General features: G+C 41.7%; 1 pseudogene across 1 annotated transcript; it reads left to right on the forward strand.

The window, feature by feature from the left end:
* Positions 1–3,648: 3,648 nt before the first annotated feature.
* LOC309825373 (DNA replication complex GINS protein PSF2-like) lies at positions 3,649–4,171 on the forward strand (annotated as a pseudogene). Its single transcript has one exon. The product of its transcript is annotated as a DNA replication complex GINS protein PSF2-like (transcript).
* The last annotated feature ends 17,739 nt before the right edge of the window (positions 4,172–21,910 follow it).

The following is a 21,910-nucleotide window of genomic DNA, read 5'->3' on the forward strand; positions in this document are numbered from 1 at the left end:
AGGTGGTCCACTGCTGACCCTCTGGACTTGAGCTGTGTGACTTGGCTCCAGCCATGGTACTACCTCTGGCCCATGCACCTGAAGGCGGCAGGGGTGGTGGCAGGCATCCTTTAGTCCATGTGACCCCACTGCTGGACCCCAGGGGGGACACCCCGTATCTTCCACGGGCTCTGTGCCACGTGTCAGGCAGTCCTCAAGGAGACTCACTTTTTCTCCAAGGGTTTTTGAGCCTATACCAGGGGCCCTTCCAACCTATATCTCTTGCCTTGGATAGGTGTGGCAATGCCATGCTTTCTCTGATCCATCTTGAGCCATGCTGGACAGGGGATGGACATTCCTTGAACTAATGGGTTTCTGAGTGATGCTGTAACCAGATTTAAATAAATGGTATTAGGGAACTGCAAACCACAAGCAGGTCTGAAGAGCCATGCATTATAATACCATCATTGCTACCTTTCTTCATGCATGGGAGACACAAAATTATCTAGGTGCAGTGCAATTAACAATAAAGAACACAAAGAGATGGTGTCTGTATCTGATAGGAATAGATGGTGCCTGACACTATGATGAATCAAATCTTCCCATGCCCTGATGGACAATAACAAATACAAAAATAGCTCCTCTCTACCTATTATTCTAAATTGTCATTGATAAATCACTTTGCTTCACATGGGCCCATGAATTTTTTTTTTCTTTTTTTTTTTTCTGTGTTACGTGGGCCTCTCATTGTTGTGGCCTCTCCCATTGCGGAGCACAGGCTCCGGACGCACAGGCTCAGCGGCCATGGCTCACAGGCACGTGGGATCTTCCCGGACCGGGGCACGAACCCATGTCCCCTGCATCGGCAGGTGGACTCTCAACCACTGCGCCACCAGGGAAGCCCGAATTTTTTTTTTTTAACATCTTTATTAGAGTATAATTGCTTTACATTGTTGTGTTAGTTGCTGCTGTATAACAAAGTGAATCAGCTATACGTATACGTATATCCCCATATCCCCTCCCTCTTGCATCTCCCTCCCACCCTCCCTATCCCACCCCTCTAGGTGGACACAAAGCGCTGAGTTGATGATCTCCCTGTGCTATGCAGCTGCTTCCCACTAGCTATCTGTTTTACATTTGGTAGTGTATATATGTCCATGCCACTCTCTCACTTCATCCTGGCCTACCCTTCCCTCTCCCCTCATCCTCAAGTCCATCCTCGATGTCTGCATCTTTATTCCTGTCCTGCCCCTAGGTTCTTCAGAATCATTTTTTTTTTTTTAGATTCCATATATATGTGTTAGCATATGGTATTTCTTTTTCTCTTTCTGACTTACTGACTTACTTCACTCTGTATGACAGACTCTAGGTCCATCCACCTCACTACAAATAACTCAATTTTGTTTCTTTTTATGGCTGAGTAATATTCCATTGTATATATGTGCTACATCTTCTTTATCCATTCATCTGTTGATGGACGCTTAGATTGCTTCCCTGTCCTGGCTATTGTAAATAGTGCTGCAATGAACATTGTGGTACATGTCTCTTTTTTTGTTTTGTTTTTTAATCTATTTATTTATTTATTTTTGGCTGCATTGGGTCTTCGTTGCTGCACGCGGGCTTTCTCTAGTTGTGGCGAGCAGGGGCTACTCTTCGTTGTAGTGCGTGGGCTTCTCATTGCAGTGGCTTCTCTTGTTGCAGAGCACGGGCTCTAGGCAAGTGGGCTTCAGTAATTGTGGCACATGGCTCAGTAGTTGTGGCTTGTGGGCTCTAGAATGCAGGCTCAGTAGTTGTGGCACATGGGCTTAGTTGCTCCGTGGCATGTGGGATCTTCCTGGACCAGGGCTCGAGCCTGTGTCCCCTGCATTGGCAGGCGTATTCTTAACCACTGCGCCACCAGGGAAGCCCATGTCTCTTTTTGAATGATGGTTTTTTCAGGATATATGCCCAGGAGTGGGATTGCTGGATCATATGGTAGTTTTATTTTTAGTTTTTTAAGGAACCTCCATACTGTTCTCCATAATGGCTGTATTAATTTACATTCCTACCAAGAGTACAAGAGGGTTCCCTTTTCTCCACACCCTCTCCAGCATTTATTCTTTGTAGGTTTTTTGATGATGGCCATTCTGACTGGTGTGAGGTGATACCTCATTGTGGTTTTGATTTGCATTTCTCTAATGATTAGTGATGTTGAGCACCCTTTCGTGTGTGTGTTGGCAATCTATATCTTCTTTGGAGAAATGTCTGTTTAGGTCTTCTGCCCATTTTTGGATTGGGTTGTTTGTTTTTTTGATATTGAGCTCCATGAGCTGCTTGTATATTTTGGAAGGCCCATGAATTTTATATACATTTAAAATCAAAATGAAAAATAGTTGCCTGAGACCTCGAACACCTTAGAGATGACCCTGGCAGGGTCTAATTAAATACAGAACTAGTGTTCTAACTGCTTATCACAGATTTAGTAAGCATTTACTTTATTATAATTTTTTAATTCTTAAATATGAAACATTTTAAAACCCAGAAAATGTACAAAATAAAATAAGACTTATGAATCCACTACCCTTTTGCTAATTTTTGCTACCATTTTGCTAATATTTGCTTCAGGTTTTTAAAATAAGTAAATCATGGTGAATACAATGAAAATGTACCCCCAATCTCTTCCGTCTTCTTCCTTTTGCAGAGGTAGGCCGTCTCCTGACGGTGGTAACATCTTAGTATGAGATCCTCTAGAAGCAGATCCAGAGGCAAGGATTTGAGTGCAGGTAGTTTATTTGAGAATAGTGGGGTGGGGAAGTGATACTGGGAAGGAAAAGAAGTTAATGCAGTGTGCTGATGAGCAGGTTATCCTTGTGGGCAACTGGGGCTCAATCCCATAAGGGACTTTGGGGACCTGTGTAGACAAGCCTCAGAGTTCTTCCATCTGAGGGCTAAGGGAGCTGGGGTGTTTACCCATCAACTCCCTTTGTCGTTGGTTGTAGACTCCTTGGCGTTCAGGCCTGCCCCGTGAGGGGCTGAGCATTCTCCTCCAGCCTTCAGGTAGAGTGGAAGGTGTTTGCACTAAGAAGCTGGAGGGTTCAGGAATAATGAGCTTGGAGGGAATATGGGTGGGTTCCTGCCAGCACCTGCTGTAGCCAGTATTATTCCCCGACGAGGTGTACTTTCTACATCTGTATATATCAAAAAGACAACATAGAGTGTTGTCCTATGGGTTTTTTAAGTTTTAAATAAATGGCATCATATTGAACACATTTCCTACAACTTGCTTTTTTTTAACTCAAAATTATATACTTGAGATTTATCCATGTTGAGATATGTAGATGTAAATCATTTATTTTAGCAGCTCTTTGTGTTCAAGTGTTTGAATAAACTACTTTCCATTTACCCAATTGATAGTTTGTTTCCATTCGTTCTTATATAATAGACATCTTCACATCCACGTGAGCTCGTGTTTTCTCTGTGAGATTCCTGAAAAGCAGAGTGCTGCTCACAGGGTAGTCACAGCTTCATGTTTACTGGGTATTGCCAAACTGTTCTACAAGATATTTATGCCAAGTTATACTACAGAAAGCGGCATGAAGAATTTCTTTGTCCGCACATCTATGCCAACATACCTGATATGATGAGATTTGTTAATTTTTGGCGAGTCTCGGGCTGGCCGTGGGCGCAGCCATGGTCGCGGCTGAGGTGGAGTTTCTGGCCGAATAGGATCTGGTCACCATAATCCTGAACTTCAGTCTGGACAAGATCCACCTCATCGAAGGTGGCCTGGAGCCTTTCAACCCCAGCTTACCCGTGCAGGTGCCTCTGTGGCTGGCGATCAACCTGAAACAGAGACAGAAGTGTCGGCTGCTCACCGCCTGCCCCACCAGCCCCAGGGGATGGACGTGGAAAAGTTGGAGAAAATTAGGGATCATGAATGAAATGAAGAAACTTTTACCCGTATGCCCAGCCCTTACTACATGGAGCTCATCAAACTCCTGTTAAATCACGCTTCGGACTACATTACACCCTGAAAGCAGATGAGCTCTGGAGCCTGATCAAGGACGTGCGGGACACTCGTATAGCCAAGCTCCGGGTGTCTGCCAACAGCTTCATGAGACAGCAGGAGGCACACGCCAAGCTGGATAACCTGACCTTGACGGAGATCAACACCAGCGGGGCTTTCCTCACACAAGCGCTCGATCACATGTAGAAACTCCGCATGAACCTGCAACCTTCTGACAGTGTCCAGTCTCAGGACTTCCAGGGAGGGACTGTCAAGGCCTGTTTGTCAAGGCCTGTGTCTGCCGGCAGGAAGCTCACTGGGTGGTGTTTGAGTGCTCAGGATGTGACAAAGGTACTCACGTTTCTGGAGTTTTAGAACAACTTTTGAGTGTATGAAAAACAGTGCACTGAAGCAAGGAATGGGATTATAACCTTGTTGGAAAGCAACAGGCTTGGGCTTAGTCCTCGAGACATTCTGTAATTCCACATCTGTATCAGGGAGCCAGGTGTCCTTTTATGGGGGAAAAAAAATTCATTAGCAGAACAAGTGATTTCCCTAGCAGAGCCCCACGTCTCCTGCATGGGACTGTCACGTGCAGGTGAGTGTTCGGTGACGTCAGGTGTTGCTTTTAAGATAGAGATATAGCAGGATGGTGACGTGGCTTTGGCCTTTTTTTTTTTTCCTTCCCTTCTTGGTCCTGATCTCTTGGGCTAAATTTAGAATTTCCTACAGAGGTTGTTCACCCAGAGAAGGACAGCAGATGAGTGGCTAGTGAGGGTGACCTATGTTTATCATGTACGCCCTGATGCACAATAAAGATGGAATAAATCCCCCCCCCAAAAAAAGAAAGAAAAGATTTATTAATTTTTGCCAATCTGGTAGATTGAAATGGTGTTTTATTATGATGATGTTTTAACTGTTCACGTCCCTTAGTGCAGGTGAGGTTGAGCATATTTTCTTACGTGTATTGGGCATTTGAATATTCTCTTTTGTGCATTTCCTGTTCATCTCCTGTGTCTTTTTTTTTATTGGGTTGTTTATATTTTTCTTAGCAATTTGTAGACATTCTGTACATATCCAGGACATTAATATTTTGGGAAACAAACATCTCTTTCTGTTCTGTGGCTTATGTTTTCACATTGTTTATGGCATTTTTCAGTCATAAAAATTTTTAATTTTAACGTAGTCAGATCTATAAAGGGAGTCAGTGTCTCCCTTTATACATTGTTTGGCTTTTCATTTAAGAAATTTTTCCTTATCCTGATGCCATAAACACATCCTGTGTTTGCATCTAAAAGTTCTAGTCTCATTTTTTATCTATGGGCCTTTAGCCCATCTACGGGGTGAGGTAGGAATCTAATTTTATAGCCCGTGGTCTTAGACCCATTTATTGAGTAATCCATCCTGTTCCCACTGACTTGTAGTCCCACTTTGGATTTTCTTTTTTATGTGGGTCTGTTTCTAGGCCTTATTTCTATTCATTTGTTTTTACTTGCACTGATTTAAATATTACAGTTTTATAATAATCTTTCCTATAGGGTGACTCTACCTTTATTGTTTAAATTTTCTTGGCTTGAATTTCAAGATCACCAAATTATGTGAAATACTCTTTTAGATTTTGATTAGAAATACATTGAATTTCTAGAATAAATTGGGGAGAACCATCATCTTTACCTACAGAGTCTTCTTTTTTTTTTTTTTTTTTGATGAACACGGTATATGTTGTATAGTTTTTCTTTATATCATTTATTAGAGCTTTATAACTCTCCTTTGTATATCTTTTATTAGATTTATTCCTAGATATCTTAAATGCTTTGTTGCTTTTGCAATATGTATTTTAAAAAATTACTTTGTCTAATTGACTGTTGGTGATATATAGGAATGATATTTGTGTATGTGTCTATGTGTGTGCTTAAACTAGTCAAATTACGTCATTGTTCTAGGTCTATAGATTTTTTTTTTTTTAGCCTATTTCATAAAGTTTTTTTGGGGGGAAATTATCTATTTTGTTTAATTTTCAATGTTATTTATATGAAATTCTTATTTGCAAATCACTGTATATAGGTGTTCTTTTGGACATTCCTGGTATTTGTCCATTCCTAATACCTTATTTGTGCCAGGATTCTTTTCTTATCCATCATACAAGAAATTTGTTTATTTTATTAGTCTTTTTAATAATCTGACTTTTTATTTCTTTGATTATTTTTGTTATTTGTTTTGTTATTTATTTCATTAATTTTGCTCTTACATTTATTTTCTTCTATTTTCCGAGTTAAAGCTTTTGTTTTATCTTGTTTTTGTTTTTGTCTCCTAATTTATTGATTTGGATTCTTAGCTCAGTAACTTTAAATGTTTCTTCTTGTCTAATATATTCATTTAATACTATAAAATTTATCTCCAAATATTACTTTAGCATTATTTTTGATACATAGTTGTATTTTGATATATAATTATTGATACATAGTGTTTTCATTATCTTTCAGTTCTAATTTCTGCTATGTTATCCATCTTTGACCCATGAATTATTTTGAAATATTTGAAAAAAAATTTAAATGTCTAAATATATGGAAATTATTCTTTGTTATTTACTTCTAACTTTATAGCATTATAGGCAGAATATTCTGTCAGTAGGATAGAATCCTCACCCAGCCACCTAACTACACAAAAATTCTAGAATCACTTTTTCCAGCCCAGACCTCTCTTAAGCTTCAGTTCCACATATCCAATTCCTCTCTTGTCACTTCCACCTGGATGTCTCACAGGCCCTTTACACTCAGAAATACACAAATTAATTTCTTATATCCTTCCCCTCCCTCCTGCCCCTGTAACACTGGCTGTTCCTCCTGGGTTCCTTAACTTGGTGAGAGATGCCATCATCTTCCCAGTCAGCGAAGCTGGAAACCTCAGACCTCTCTCTACATACATATCAAATCAGAGAACTCATTCCATCTGTTTCAGCTCCTTGATATTTCTTGTATCCATCCCCTCTCTAGCCCCACTGCCGCCTCTGTGATTCCTGCCCTTGCCATCCCTCTCCTGGATCCTCATGCCCTCCCTGTGCTCTCCCTCTCTCTACAATGTGGTGTCCTCAAATCTGTTCTCCACATAGTACTACATGAATTGTACTGCATGGAAAACTTATTTTGTCTCCCCTGCTTTACACTCTTGCATGACTCCCTGTAGTTTATAGGATAAAGTTGAATCCCTGCATCATGCGACTCCACCTGCCTCTCTCACCAGCTCTGCCTTGCTCTATGCCCCAGTCCTGGGAACAAGTTGCTGTTCCCAAATAGTGTCAGGATGTTACAGTTTCTGTGAGATTTCTCAGGCTGTGCCCTCTCTCGTGCATGCATTTGCTTTACTTGGTCTACTAAGCAAACACTGAAAGATTCAGCCCAAGTTTCACCACCCTCAAGCAGCCCACTCGGTAACCCCCTTTTATGTACCCTCTAATCTCAAGTTGGGCTTGTCTGGTTAGACTCTAAGCCCCTTGAGGGCAGAGACCATTTCCAAATTGTCTCTTTGTCTTGTTTGTTGGATAAAAGGAAAAAATGAGTACTAATCGTGAAGAAAAATATGGCTTCAGAGCCAGTTGGATGTTGGGAATCTTAAGAACTATCCTCTCTTTCCAAAGTAAGTTAAGTTGCCTCTGGAATTTCAGAAGAGGTGTGGGGTGAGAATTGCAGTGTTAACTCTTTCTTGTCTGGAGGAGGGCATGTGGAAATGCTGAAAGAAGAAGCACATGAAAGTAAAGCTTAAGTAAATTACATCCTGTAAAAACTTATAGGAGAAATTTCTCCGAAGAAGTTATACAGACTGCCAACAAACACATGAAAGGATGCTCGACATCACTAATCATTAGAGAAATGCAAATCAAAACTACAGTGAGGTATCACCTCACACCGGTCAGAATGGCCAACATCAAAAAATCTACAAACAATAAATGCTGGAGAGGGTGTGGAGAAAAGGGAACACTCTTGCACTGTTGGTGGGAATGTGGATTGATACAGCCACTCTGGAGAACAGTATGGAGGTTCCTTAGAAAATTAAAAATAGAACTACCATATGACCCAGCAATCCCACTCCTAGGCATATACCCTGAAAAAACCATAATTCAAAAAGAGTCATGTACCACAATATTCATGGCAGCACTATTTATAAAAGCTAGGACATGAAAGCAACCTAAGTGTCCATCAACAGATGAATGGATAAAGAAAATGTGGCACATATATACAATGGAATATTAGCCATAAAAAGAAACGAAATTACTTGTAGTGAGGTGGGTGGACCTAGAGTCTGTCATACAGAGTGAAGTAAGTCAGAAAGAGAAAAACAAATACCATATGCTAACACATATATATGGAATCTTAAAAAAAAAAAAAAAGGTCATGAAGAACCTAGGGTCAGGACGGGAGTAAAGACACAGACCTACTAGAGAATGGACTTGAGGACACAGGGAGGTGGAAGGGTAAACTGGGACAAAGTGAGAGAGTGGCATGGACATATATACACTACCAAACGTAAAATAGATAGCTAGTGGGAAGCAGCCACATAGCACAGGGAGATCAGCTCTGTGCTTTGTGACCACCTAGAGGTGTGGGATAGGGAGGGTGGGAGGGAGGGAGACACAAGAAGGAAGAGATATGGGGATATATGTATATGTATAGCTGATTCACTTTGTTATAAAGCAGAAACTAACACACCATTGTAAAGCAATTATACACCAATAAAGATGTTTAAAAAAAAAGGAGAAAAACAAATACCGTACGTTAACACATATATATGGAATCTAAGAAAAAAAAAAAAAAAAAAATTGGGCTTCCCTGGTGGCGCAGTGGTTGAGAGTCCGACTGCCGATTCAGGGGACACGGGTTCGTGCCCCGGTCTGGGAAGATCCCACATGCCGCGGAGCGGCTGGGCCCGTGAGCCGTAGCCGCTAAGCCTGCGCATCCAGAGCCTGTGCTCCGCAACGGGAGAGGCCACAACAGTGAGAGGCCCGTGTAACGCAAAAAAAAAAAAAAATTGATTCTGATGAACCTAGGGACAGGACAGGAATAAAGACGCAGACGTAGAGAATGAACTTGAGGACACGGGGAGGGGGAAGTGTAAACTGGGACGAAGTGAGAGAGTAACATTGACATATAAACACTACCAAATGTAAAGTAGATAGCTAGTGGGAAGCTGCTGCATAGCAGAGGGAGGTCAGCTCAGGGAGATCAGCTAGGTGCTTTGTGACCACCTAGAGGGGTGGGATAGGGAGGGTGGGAGGGAGACACAAGAGGGAGGGGATATGGGGATATATATATATGCATAGCTGATTCACTTTGTTATACAGCAGAAACTAACACAACATTGTAAAACAATTATACTCCAATAAAGATGTTAAAAAAAGTAAAGTACAGAAAAGAAAAAACTTAGCGGACATCCAGCTTTTTTTGTTTAAAGAATGTTCATGAATTGTTCAAAATCAACTTGGTAATCTTTAGAATAGTTGTATTATCATTTTCGCTAATAAGGTACGCTCTAAGAGGGGGAAGAAGACTCACAAATGCTTCCTTAAATGAAAAGTATTTGCTTATGATACTAGCCTAGTTTTCAACATCACTTTTCACATCAAAGGAACTCAGTGGAAGCATTTTCTCGTATTTACTTCCTTCTTCTTCCCCCCCACCCCATCTCTACCTCTGGTCATAGATTTAGTTTCAACAGATTAAATAAAAGAGCAGCACTTGGAAGAAGCATCCAGAGACATGGTCAGGATGAGACTCCTTCTACTTCAGATCAGGCAAAGAAAGGCAAAGAGAAAAAATCTCAAAAGCTATCCTTTTTCTCCTTTATTAGTTTAAATACGTTTCTAGATTAGAACACAGAGTATGTCTGAAGTAAGGGTAGGGCAGCTTTTCCCATCCTGTATTTCACTGAATAGTACTTCACGAGATTTTAAACAGTGTTTGGGTGAAAAAAGGTTTGGAAAAGGGTTCCTTTCAAAGTTCATAAAAGGTTCTGAGATGTCCTGCAGTTGAAAACCTATTTAACTGTATTTAACCCAGCCTTTCCCAACATTTATTTGATTATAAAATCCTTTTATATGGAGCACCTATTAACGTGCTGCAGAAACACATCATTTGGATAAAAATAGTCTGATTTGAGGGCAGGTGTTTCACTTAGTAAAGATTATTCTGAAGTAGTAAAGAGTTAATGAACATCTTAAACCACCTGAAAAGCAGTGTCAGAAGATTTAAAAAATGCTGTCAAGAACTCATAAAATATACATTATATTGTGTAGCAATATTGTAAAATGCTGTATGATACATTAAAATCATCAGATTATACCCCATTACCCTACAATCTTCTAATCACATATTTATACATTTTACATTGTATCTGCAAAATGATTCCTGTTATAAATATTGTGCTTGAATTACAGAAGTATGCTGTAACCCCAACTATGAAGGATTCCATGAACTAAGAAAGTAACAGCTTCAGATAATGAGAGTGTCAGGGCAAAAGAATGATTAAAAATTATAGCATTACAGAGCTTTAGAGCTAAAAGGAACGTTAGAGATAATTTTAATACAACTCCTTCATTTAAGACAAAAGGAAATTGACAATCATTTATGAGGTCCTCAAGAAGAAGAACAGCTGGCAAAAGTGTAGAAAAGATGGAACACTGGGGACAGCATTTTCCCTTATGCAAGACGTAGAAGAAAGGGTGAAGTGCTCTGGGAAGATGAGGTTAGAATGTTGAGAGAAGGAAGTCTGGATACACGATGGTTGACATACTTACATGTGTCAGTATGAGGGTGAAGAATTACACAGACAAGCAATATGGTCAGCACAAGACACTCACCTAAGCAGACCAATGGGTCATGGTGGGGAAGAGAGGGTCCTGAAGCTAAGAAGCATCAGGACAGTGACTTACATTTAACTAGTTGCTCACAATGACTACCTAAAGTAAGTAGACACACCCATCTCTGAAAACAGCACTGCTCACCTAGAACCCCACCAAGATCGAATTCAGCCATGCGAGTGCTCCACAGTGTACACGCATTCTCCAGGGTTAGAGACAATTCGATCAGAAGTGGACACTGGCCCAACTTTAACCTCCTCCCCTCTGTGGGATGTGCCTGAGCTGCTGGTGTGTCTAGAATGGCTACCTCCTGCCAGCTGTCTTCTTCCTCCTCCACTAAGAGGAAGCTGCATTTTTCCAGGTAAGTGGAGGGTACATTCCCAAGGGAAACACTTTGCTGTCAGCCCATGGGGTTAGGTTTCTGGCAGATCGTGTGGCCGATTGCCATTCACTGCAAGTATCTTGAAAGTCTCTATCAGAGAGCAAGCTCTGCACATCTGTTGAATCCAGTGATTGCTTTATATTTAAAGGATGATGTCAGCACTCTGAAGTTGTCAAGTGAGGATGACGGTGCTGCATCCTCTGAAGCGGCTCTTTCAGGATGATCTTTAAATGGTAGGGTATTGGGGTTCTTAAATGAGAAAAGATTCCAGAAGGGCTAATACAAACATCCAATGAATAAATCTGTTCTCACACATTAGCTAAGCGCTCAGTGGGCCCAGCACATGGCAATCATAATAAACATCTATATGCACTCATTATATTATATATAATATTATATTATTGATTATATTATGTCCAATACATGACTTACAGGTGTGCTGTGCAGATCCCCTCTCAGTGAAGGACTTGCAGTGTGGGCAGACAGGCTTTCCTGTAAACTGGAAATCTAAAGGCTTGATTGGACTGGAGTTCAACGTTTTGGCAGGAACACATTTTGAAAGAGCTGTCTACTTCGCGTTGTGTTCCCATTCCCAGAAGGTTGTCCCACTTGGACGTTGCCAGGGTTGATCCTTTTTTTTTTTTTTTCTTGGCAAGACTACTTTGTAGATAGTGGTGGGTTCCACGAGGAGGCTCATGGTGTATGACTGTCTGTCCTTCTGTGATGTGAGCACGCACCAATGATTATTGCCTTGATTCATTTATCTATTAGAAGTTGCAAAGTGATAATTTTATTATTCCACTAATTATCCTTTATTTTTCAGCTGGAATACTTCTATAAAGAGAAAATTTCCCTTGTCTACTGTTTGACTATCATTTATATGGGAAAAATGGCATAAGTGCTCAATTCTTTTTTTTTTTTGTGGTATGCGGGCCTCTCACTGTTGCGGCCTCTCCCTTTGCGGAGCACAGGCTCCGGACGCGCAGGCTCAGCGGCCATGGCCCACGGGCCCAGCCGCTCCGCGGCATGTGGGATGTTCCCGGACCGGCGCACGAACCCGTGTCCCCTGCACCGGCAGGCGGACTGTCAACCACTGCGCCACCAGGGAAGCCCAGTGCTCAATTCTTTACCTTTGTTTATCAGTTCAAAATAATGACTTTGTTCCCCCAGCCTCCTCCAAATGTGACTAAGTCATGGTGATCTTTTTACTATCACTATAATTTATGGATTGTAAATAATTTCAATTTCTTGCTGTTATTATTCTCTTTTATACCTAAGTTGTGTCCACGTTGGTCAGGGGAGCCTATTCAAGTTAGCACCTGAGTCCTTTTGACCTGACCCTACTAGTCTTTGATAGCTTCCTAGGTATGATCAGATGTTTTATTTACCACTAGTGCAGGCCTGGGCCCATCTAGATGATGTTTCACATTAGCAGGCAGCTGGCTTATTCCTGGAAAGCATAGTTTGAAAAAGCAAATGGCTGTAACTTCCAGCTCAGGCTGTAAGAGGAACTGTGGATTCAGCAGGATTTCCAATTGCTCTCCTCACTGGCAAAGGGAAAACAAGTGCCCTCAATTAAGGGAAGTGAGATCACCCCATCACAGCCTTGAGCATCACTAAGGCAATATACTGCATGGCAAATTACACGTGTCGGGCAGGGGGGCCAAGTAGATTTATAAATGCAGGCACGGAAGGCAGTGATCATTGATATGAATGAAGATGGTATTTGGAAGCAGGCAGTTCAGGTTTGCTTCACTATCCCAAATCTGTACGTTTAATTCTGAAGTAGTCCAAGATACGATCATGGATTATTCCATCTGTGAACTGTTCATATTACAGAACTATGATATTTCAGAGGAAGAGTTCAGGCTTGGTTTTAAGTCTTGACACTCTCGCAAAGTGAGCACAGACTCATTACAATAACCGTGTTCAGGCTGTGTGCGAGGGTGGTGTCCTCTGGACCGGCAGTGGATGGCAGAAGAGCGTGCGGATGTGTGTTGCCCAGAATCTGTGCTGCCACTCTGCTCTCTGGCTATGTTGGGGATCCTCTTCCCAAATCCAGAAAGGCAAATTCCAAAGGGTCTAAGCTCTTGGGCAGTTTTTCAGGGTTAGCAAATATCTTTTATTCCCTCTATGTTTTGGTAAAGGGATAAAAATGGCAGGTGGCCACCATAGTCCCTTTGCTCTCTTCATTCATCATTTTCTTTTCAATGAGTCTTTTTTTTAAATTAAAAATGAGTGTGTAATAAATGCTGGGTGCAAAGGTTAGAAGTCCAGAGGTGAGGCGGAGACAAGGCACAGCTGCAGACAGGCAGCTTCTGTGAGTCTTCAAAGCGTAATGCTTTAGCAGTGTTCTATTCTCGCCCCCCGAATTTCTTCCTCACAAGGAGACCTTCCCCTGCTTCAGCAGCTCTTCTTTGTCAGAGCCTCCACGGTGACTTCTTCAGCATTGGTTTGGGGTTCAAATCTTCCACATCTGAAGGGCATAGGGGTTCAGCTGTTCTGGATCATAAGGGAGCACATGTGAAATGGACACTTCACTGTGATGACACCCCCCGTGGAAGCCAGTGGGGAGATAGGAAAGGCCAGATGCTCCTTCCCCATCCTTTCCTAGAGGTGGGATGTGGGCAGATCCCTGGCCCAACCAATTGGATGCCCCTGGGGTGGACCTGGCTCTGGAGCTACTGAGCTGAAGAAGCAGCATCGAGGGCTGGTCTGTTGACAGCGGTGGTTGTTCTCAGTGTTTAGGAACAGGGCAGTGGGTTTTAGCCATGACACTGGAAACTTCACTTCTCCTGTTCCAACCTGGATTGTCAATGTGGCTTTTTAGTTTTCCTGGAGAATCTGAGCTACCAACACATCTTTTCAGTAAATTCTTACCTTGCTTACATCTGCCAGAATTGGTTCCTGTGGTTTGAAGCTAAGAGCCTAGACCGATCCAGGAAGTCATCTCTTTCCGTGAAAGCATTGATATGTCTCCCAAACACCTATCCTGTAAGCAGGTCACGAATTCCATCTGACCGTGAGCCAGAATTCCCCTCAGAGCTTGTGTTTTTGTAGAGCACGTGATGTTGGCCCTTGGTAGTCCCACTTGCTACTGCAGCGGGCTGTTGAAAACTGTCCCACAGGAACTGTCATGTCCTGGATTTCTGAGGGGTGGTTCTGCTTGGAGCTCGTGCTCTTCTCAGAAAGGCACTCTTCCTGCTAGGGTTTGAAGAGCACCTCTTGTCATCTCAACACGAGAGAAAGAAGATCAGCAAAGAGAATAGCAACCCAGAGGGCTCACATGAGAAGGGCAGAAAACTCGGCCTCAGAGCAACAGCCAGCGTCTTGGCAAGCCCATGGAGGGAAACAAAGGTTTCCACAGAGGACAAATGAAAAACGCTCAGTACTTGATGTCTACTCCTTGAGTGACTGCACCAGCAAAAACCAAGACCTGGTGCAAATTCCCCAGCACAGGGAGTGAACACCCATGCCCAGCTGGTAAGGAGCCAGAGCAAAGGGATCTCCCCAGAACAGAAACATCGCTGTAGTTTTGGGTGAGGGCCACCACCAATTCTTAGTACTGTCAATGCTCTACAGGATGAAGCCTGGAACAACGGACAAGAAGGTAATCTCTCAAGCTTTCTTTCAGTTTCCAGTCCAGGATCAGTGGCAGACCTGGTCCCATAATTCCCACTTTCTAGCCCCAGGTTTTCCTCATCAAATAGCCCTATTTATTTATTTAAAATATTTTATTATGGATCATTTTGAACATACACAAAAATAAACAGAATAGTATAATGGACGCCCTCTCCCAAGTACCCATTACCCAACTAGAACAACCGTGAACCCCCAGCCAGCCTTGCCCCGTCTACACTCTCATCCATTCCCTCTCACCTGTAGTATTTTGAAGCGAATTCCAGATGACATATTTTTTCATAGCAGTTAAGGCACTCTCCCTTTTTTTCATCTTCCTTTCCCCTATTTATTCTTTTTTTTTTAACATCTTTATTGGGGTATAATTGCTTTACAATGGTGTGTTAGTTTCTGCTTTATAACAAAGTGAATCGGTCATACATATACATATGTTCCCATATGTCTTCCCTCTTGCGTCTCCCTCCCTCCCACCCTCCCTATCCCACCCCTCCCCTATTTATTCTTAACAAAACCGCAAAGCCCACTAACGCATTTAAAAACACTACTTTTAAAAATATCGTCAAATATTAAAAAGTTTTAATGTCATCAGATATCCAGTCAGCATTTAAATTTCCAGTTTACCCTGGTTAAGTCACTCATACTGGGTCCTTGTAGATCTTATAACCTGGGACAAATTTTAAGCTGTGATTTTTTTTTTTTTCATACTTGCTTCATGACATATATACATTTTGAAAACTGGGACATCTAAGTTCAAGAGGGTGCACATGGTAGAGGTGTTTCAAACAGGATTATGTTTGTGTTTTCTGTCTTTGGAGGCAGAACCCCCAGAAGGACCTAGCATGGAAGGGTATGTTAACGGATTGAGGGGACTGACAAAAATTCTGAATGAGAGTGGACAGCAGAGAAGTCAAGATGCCAAAAGAAGAGACAGTAAGTGATTCAAGGGTAAGGTCAAAAGGTGCTGAGGAGACGGCAGTTTCAAGAAGGTAACTTGTATGATTGGGAAAAATAGCCTTTGGCTACTCATCTGTTGCTGGCATGATTTGTTGTCATTTCTTATAGGCACAATCAGAACTTTCGGGATCATAATGTAACATGAACTTTCTGGATCATAATGTAATATGTCAATAGAGTAGTGATTTCGGTAGGAGATGCAGGTATTAGGAATGGTCTAGAAGCATTATGAAAAGGGGCGGAAATGGCCTCAATAAAATAATCAAACAACTGTAAAATTGGGTGTAGGTTTAAGTCATTGTGATAATGGAGAATAAAAGGAGAAATGATCAGTGCTAGGACTCATGGATGCAGGCTCAAGACTGTAGCGTGCGTTTTATTGATAGTGTAGATTTCCATTGGGCTACCTTCAGAATTGTTGGGAGCTCTTGTGTGACTTAACATCAAGACATCCATAAGTGGTTGCTAATTTTCATAATTCATCCTTCTTGATATATTTGCCTTAAGTCAGCATTTCTCAGACTGGCTTCTGAGCAATACTAGGTATTTGGTGACTTTTCCAAAGTCAGATAAGTTTGGGAAACACTGTCCACCTCATGTCCCCGCTTAGAGGGTTACAGTGCCCGCTGAGCTGATAGATGTTACCCAATGTTTTCCAAACCTTTTTAATCACGGAAACTATTTCTATGGAATATCTATTAACATTACACCGTATACTAGTGTCCTGCATAGGACATACTTATACTAAAAAATTTTTTTATGTTATTTATGTGATCTCAAATTTGACTGGGCATCCTGTATTATTATTTTCCAAATTTGTCAACTCTATTCTGTCTTCATGTCCCTCCAATCCATTGTTTCAGTGGGAGCAGCCATGTTTCAACAAGTGACACATCCTCTTGGCCACAAGTGATTGTTTGAGTTGGGCACCTTATCCAAACTAAGTCAATCGATTCCTTTCTTGGAAAAGTGGGATTAGCGGCAAGAGTACATAGGTCTGGATGCTGCCTCGAATGGAGGAGAGCACATCAACGAGGGAAGTTCTGGTGATGACCATTTTCTACCATGAAGACTGGGAAACAGAAGAAGGAAGCCGATGCTGAGAGATGGAAAGAAGACTTTCAGGGTTCCCTAAAATGTTCTAATTCCTGCTTCTTGCCCTTTCTGAAGCTTGGCTGTTTAACAACTCTTGAATTCCTCAAGATACCCCAGAATTCTTATAATGCACATTTCCTTTGCTTAAGCTAGTTCAAATGGATTTCTATTTTTTGCAACCAGAAAATATCCTAATGAAGTGTGATTCTTCCCAGAGGGAAATTGATTTCCTCTATCATTCATGATTTGCTATAATAGGTCTGGCATAGAGTGCTGACATGCATTTTGAGAATGAGGTAGCTTATCTTCAAGGAGAACATTTAGAAATTTAGGAGGAGTCTGGATAAATGATGACATAGGGGGGCAGTGCCTTGGCCATTTTCCCAGTTAGCTCCATCTCTAGGCTGGAGATCTCCAGCTTCTAGCAAAGAAGGGAAATCTTAGGAAAATCACAAAACCACCACACAGGTTCTTTCTCTGGGTAAACGGGCAAGTTCACTCTGCATACCAGGTTAAGATACTGTACTTTAAAATCCTGAAGTTCCTAAGACTGGAATCCTGAGTTGAAAATTGGACCCCCCAAGGTCCATGGCTGTTGGCCTTGAGTTAAGTGTCACCCTTTGTTCTTACCATGGGAAGTTCAATTTAGAGCAATTTGGAATGATTCCCTCCAGTCTCAGGGCATCATTAGGTGTTTCAAGGCTGGTGGTTAGCTTGGTAAAAACCACTTCCCCATATTAGAAGATCACAGGGACTATTGAAAAGATATCACAGAGTATATGATTTTAAGCAAGTCATAGTTTTCAGATTGCCAGTATTTTCAGACAGTTTAAAAAGTGCTTGTATCTTATATATAAACACAATCTATGTAGTAAAGCTCACATTGACCTTGGAAAAAGCCTCTTTAATGCAACATGGAAGTGTTGTGGTCTCCTTGGGTATCATGAGGTATTCAGGAACATTTTATTTTATTTACACACTGTGGTTTATTTTATTTTATTTTTAAATTTTTGGCTGTGTCGGGTCTTATTTGCGGCATGTGGGATCTTTCGTTGTGGCGCCCGGGCTTCTCTCTAGTTGTGGCATGCGGGTTTTCTCTCTCTAGTTGCAGTGTGCGGGCTCCAGAGCATGTGGGTTCAGTAGTTGTGGCGCACAGGCTTAGTTGCCCCGCAGCATGTGGGATCTTAGTTCCTGGACCAGGGATTGAACCCAGGTTCATTGGAAGGGGAATTGTTTATTGCTGGACCACCGGGGAAGTCCCTATTTTATTTTATGTTAGTTTATTTTCCTTAAGGCTAAGATGGGAACAAATGATGGTGAACCTCGATGAACAAATAGGGACCTCAGATTAGGGGTTAGTAGCTCCTTAATTGATCTTCTATTAAATCTTGGGCATGATTTCTGTTGCTGTGAGGTTGTTATTCTTAACATGTGTTTATTGTTGGTAGCTCCAGAGTATGATTCTCATTTTAATCCTGTAAGATCCACTAGAAGGAATCAATAGCAGAATAACTGAGGCAGAAGTACAGATAAGTGACCTGGAAGACAGAATGGTGGAATTCACTGCTGTGGAACAGAATGAAGAAAAAAGAATGAAAAGAAATGAAGACAGCCTAAGAGACTTCTGAGACAACATTAAATGCAACAACATTCGCATTATAGGGGTCTCAGAAGGAGAAGAGAGAGAGAAAGGACCCAAGAAAATATTTGAAGAGATTATAGTCGAAAACTTCCCTAATATGGGAAAGGAAATAGCCACCCAAGTCCAGGAAGTGCAGCGAGTCCCATACAGGGTAAACCCGAGGAGAAACATGCCGAGACACATAGTAATCAAATTGGCAAAAATTAAAGACAAAGAAAAATTATTGAAAGCATCAAGGGAAAAATGACAAATAACATACAAGGGAACTCCCATAAGGTTAACAGCTGATTTCTCAGCAGAAACGCTACAAGCCAAATTGGAGTGGCATGATACACTTAAAGTGATGAAAGGGAAGAACCTACAACCAAGATTACTCTACCCGGCAAGGATCTCATTCAGATTCGATGGAGAAATCAAAATCTTTACAGACAAGCAAAAGCTAAGAGAATTCAGCACCACCAAACCAGCTCTACAACAAATGCTAAAGGAACTTCTCTAACTGGGAAACACAAGAGAAGAAAAGGACCTACAAAAACAAACCCAAAACAATTAAGAAAATGGTCATAGGAACATACATATCGATAATTACCTTAAACATAGATGGATTAAATGCTCCAACCAAAAGACACAGGCTTGCTAAATGGGTACAAAAACAAGACCCATCTATATGCTGTCTACAAGACAACCACTTCAGACCTAGGGACACATACAGACTGAAAGTGAGGGGATGGAAAAAGATATTCCATGAAAATGGAAATCAAAAGAAAGCTGGAGTAGCAATACTCATATCAGATAAAATAGATTTTAAAATAAAGAATGTTACAAGAGACAAGGAAGGACACTACATAATGATCAAGGGATCGATCCAAGAAGAAGATATAACAATTATAACTATATATGCACCCAACATAGGAGCACCTCAATACATAAGGCAACTGCTAACAACTATAAAAGAGGAAATCGACAGTAACACAATAATAGTGGGGGACTTTAACACCTCACTTACACCAATGGACAGATCATCCAAAATGAAAATAAATAAGGAAACAGAAGCTTTAAATGACACAATAGACCAGATAGATTTAATTGATATTTATAGGACATTCCATCCAAAAACAGTCAGTGTTTTTTAGCCAGACAACCTCAGTGTATCTGGAATTTTCAGCTGCTAAACTCTTAATGTGGTGAATGGAGTATGATATTATATCCAGAAGATATTAATGGACTCATGCACATAATACAGTCACCACCACAAATAGGCCACATCAGCATTGAAAGGTCAAGCTGCACTGAAATTACAAGTTGAGATATATGGGGTTTTTTTGTTTTTTTTTTTACAAGTGATTCCTTCTTCTGAGGCTCCAAATGAGGTTTCCTTCCATTTCTTTTTTTTTTTTTTTGGTACGCGGGCCTCTCACTGTCGTGGCCTCTCCCGTTGCGGAGCACAGGCTCCGGACGCGCAGGCTCAGCGGCCATGGCTCACAGGCCCAGCCGCTCCGCGGCATGTGGGATCTTCCCGGGCCGGGGCACGAACCTGTGTCCCCTGCATCGGCAGGCGGACTCTCAACCACTGCGCCACCAGGGAAGCCCCTTGGGTTCCTTTTTTACCCAAGCTCTCATGATTTAGAGAACCTGTCATCACCTGGCTGTGTGTACCTGCCTTGTAATGGAAACGAGGTGGTTGATTATTTGGGACTCCCATCTCTTTTGCACTACATCTCTCTCCTGCATCTATTTAAAATACTTATTTGCTTTTTTCAGAACATACCATGCTCTTTTACCTCTGTGCTTGTTTACATGCTATTCCCTTCCCTTTGGAGCGTAAAGGAGCCCCACTGAAAGCAACCTTTAAGGGAGTTGGGTGGGGCAAAATGAAGGCTTCTGGGAGAAGGGACACCTGCGCTGAGGTCTTGAATGGTGAGCAGGAGTTAGCTAGTCCAAGAAATGAAAAGAAGGCTTGGGCGAAGGTTGAAGGACATGGAGTGGCTTGGGGAATGTGGAAATGTGTTACTGGTTCAGAGTTGCTGGAGCTTAGAGATAGGAGATCAGGAGGTGAAGCTGGAGGAGTTAGCATGGGATAAACCACGGAAGGCCTAAGTTGCCAGGTTAAGGAGCTTGGAACTTATTAGGTGGGCAAAGTTGAACCTTCGATGGGTTTTAAGGTTGGGGGGACATGGTCTGATTTTTTTCTAGGCAAATCACTGTGTTGTGGGAGCGGTGTAGATAGAGAAGAAGACAGGCAATGTAGACCAATGTATGATGGGCCAAGAGTAGGCGCAGGAGACCAGAGAGTAAGCCACTATCATGGTCTAGATTAGAGATCATGAGAGTCTGAGTAAGGGTAGTGGTTGGGGGAGAGGGTAATGTGTCAGTTTAGATGACTACCCCTAACCTCCACCCAATCTAGTCGGGGCATAAATTATGAATATTAGTTATTTCTTTTGATGAATCCACCACGTAATTGTCATCTTCAGTTTGACTTGGATAGGTCTTTGGCTCCCATTGGCTGCACCTTGTAGTCACCTGGAGACTTTCAGAAACTACTGATGCCTGGGTCTCAACTCCAGAGATTCTGACTTAATTGGTGTGGGGTACAGCCTGGGTATGGGGGATCTTTGAAAGTTCTCCAGCTGATTCTAGAATGTGTAGCAAAGAGTGAGAACCACTGGTGCAGGTATCACCCAAACAGCATAAAAAGAAAAATATGTATTGGGACAATATTTTTCTTCCTATCTTCCCAATCTTGTCCATGGGTTTAGGAAGTCATAAGGTAGGCCAAAAAGAGAGGACACAAAAAATGTTCACCATTATTAGTCAGCCAGGATTATTAGGAATACTGTGAGTTCTACACAAGAGCTGGCCAACACAGTTTGGGGAGTTACACACTGAGTCCAAGCTGTATTTCCACTGAATCAGTTGCTTATGGTTACAGATGACACTTTGTGAAATGTCTCTGGCAGCACTCTCTTTGGATTCAAATGGATTTTCATTCCAAGGATTTACTTTGCTTTGACTGTGGATTTATTTTTTGAATCTAAAGAAATTCATCCTAACTGGGTTATTTCCACTTAATTGTCTCGGGTTGAATTGTTATCCAGTATCATCACAGGCCTCTTCAATGATGGCTTAGCTCAGCCCTCAAATTTTAATGTCTGCGAGAATCACCTAGAAATATTGTAAAATGTAGGCTCAGATTCAGTAGATCTGGGGCAGAGCCTGAAATTCTGTATCTAACGAGCTCCCAGGTCCTGCTGAACCCACTGGTCTATTGACCTCACTTTTAGAGGATGAGGGGCCCTGGGAAACATTCTAAAGGCTTTGATTATTCTTCTTTCTCTTTAGTCATAATCATATAAAGGGAAGTATAAGGAAAAGAAACAATCA

This window comes from Grampus griseus (assembly GCF_964374135.1).
Source record: "Grampus griseus genome assembly, chromosome: 7".
Lineage (NCBI taxonomy): Eukaryota > Metazoa > Chordata > Mammalia > Artiodactyla > Delphinidae > Grampus > Grampus griseus.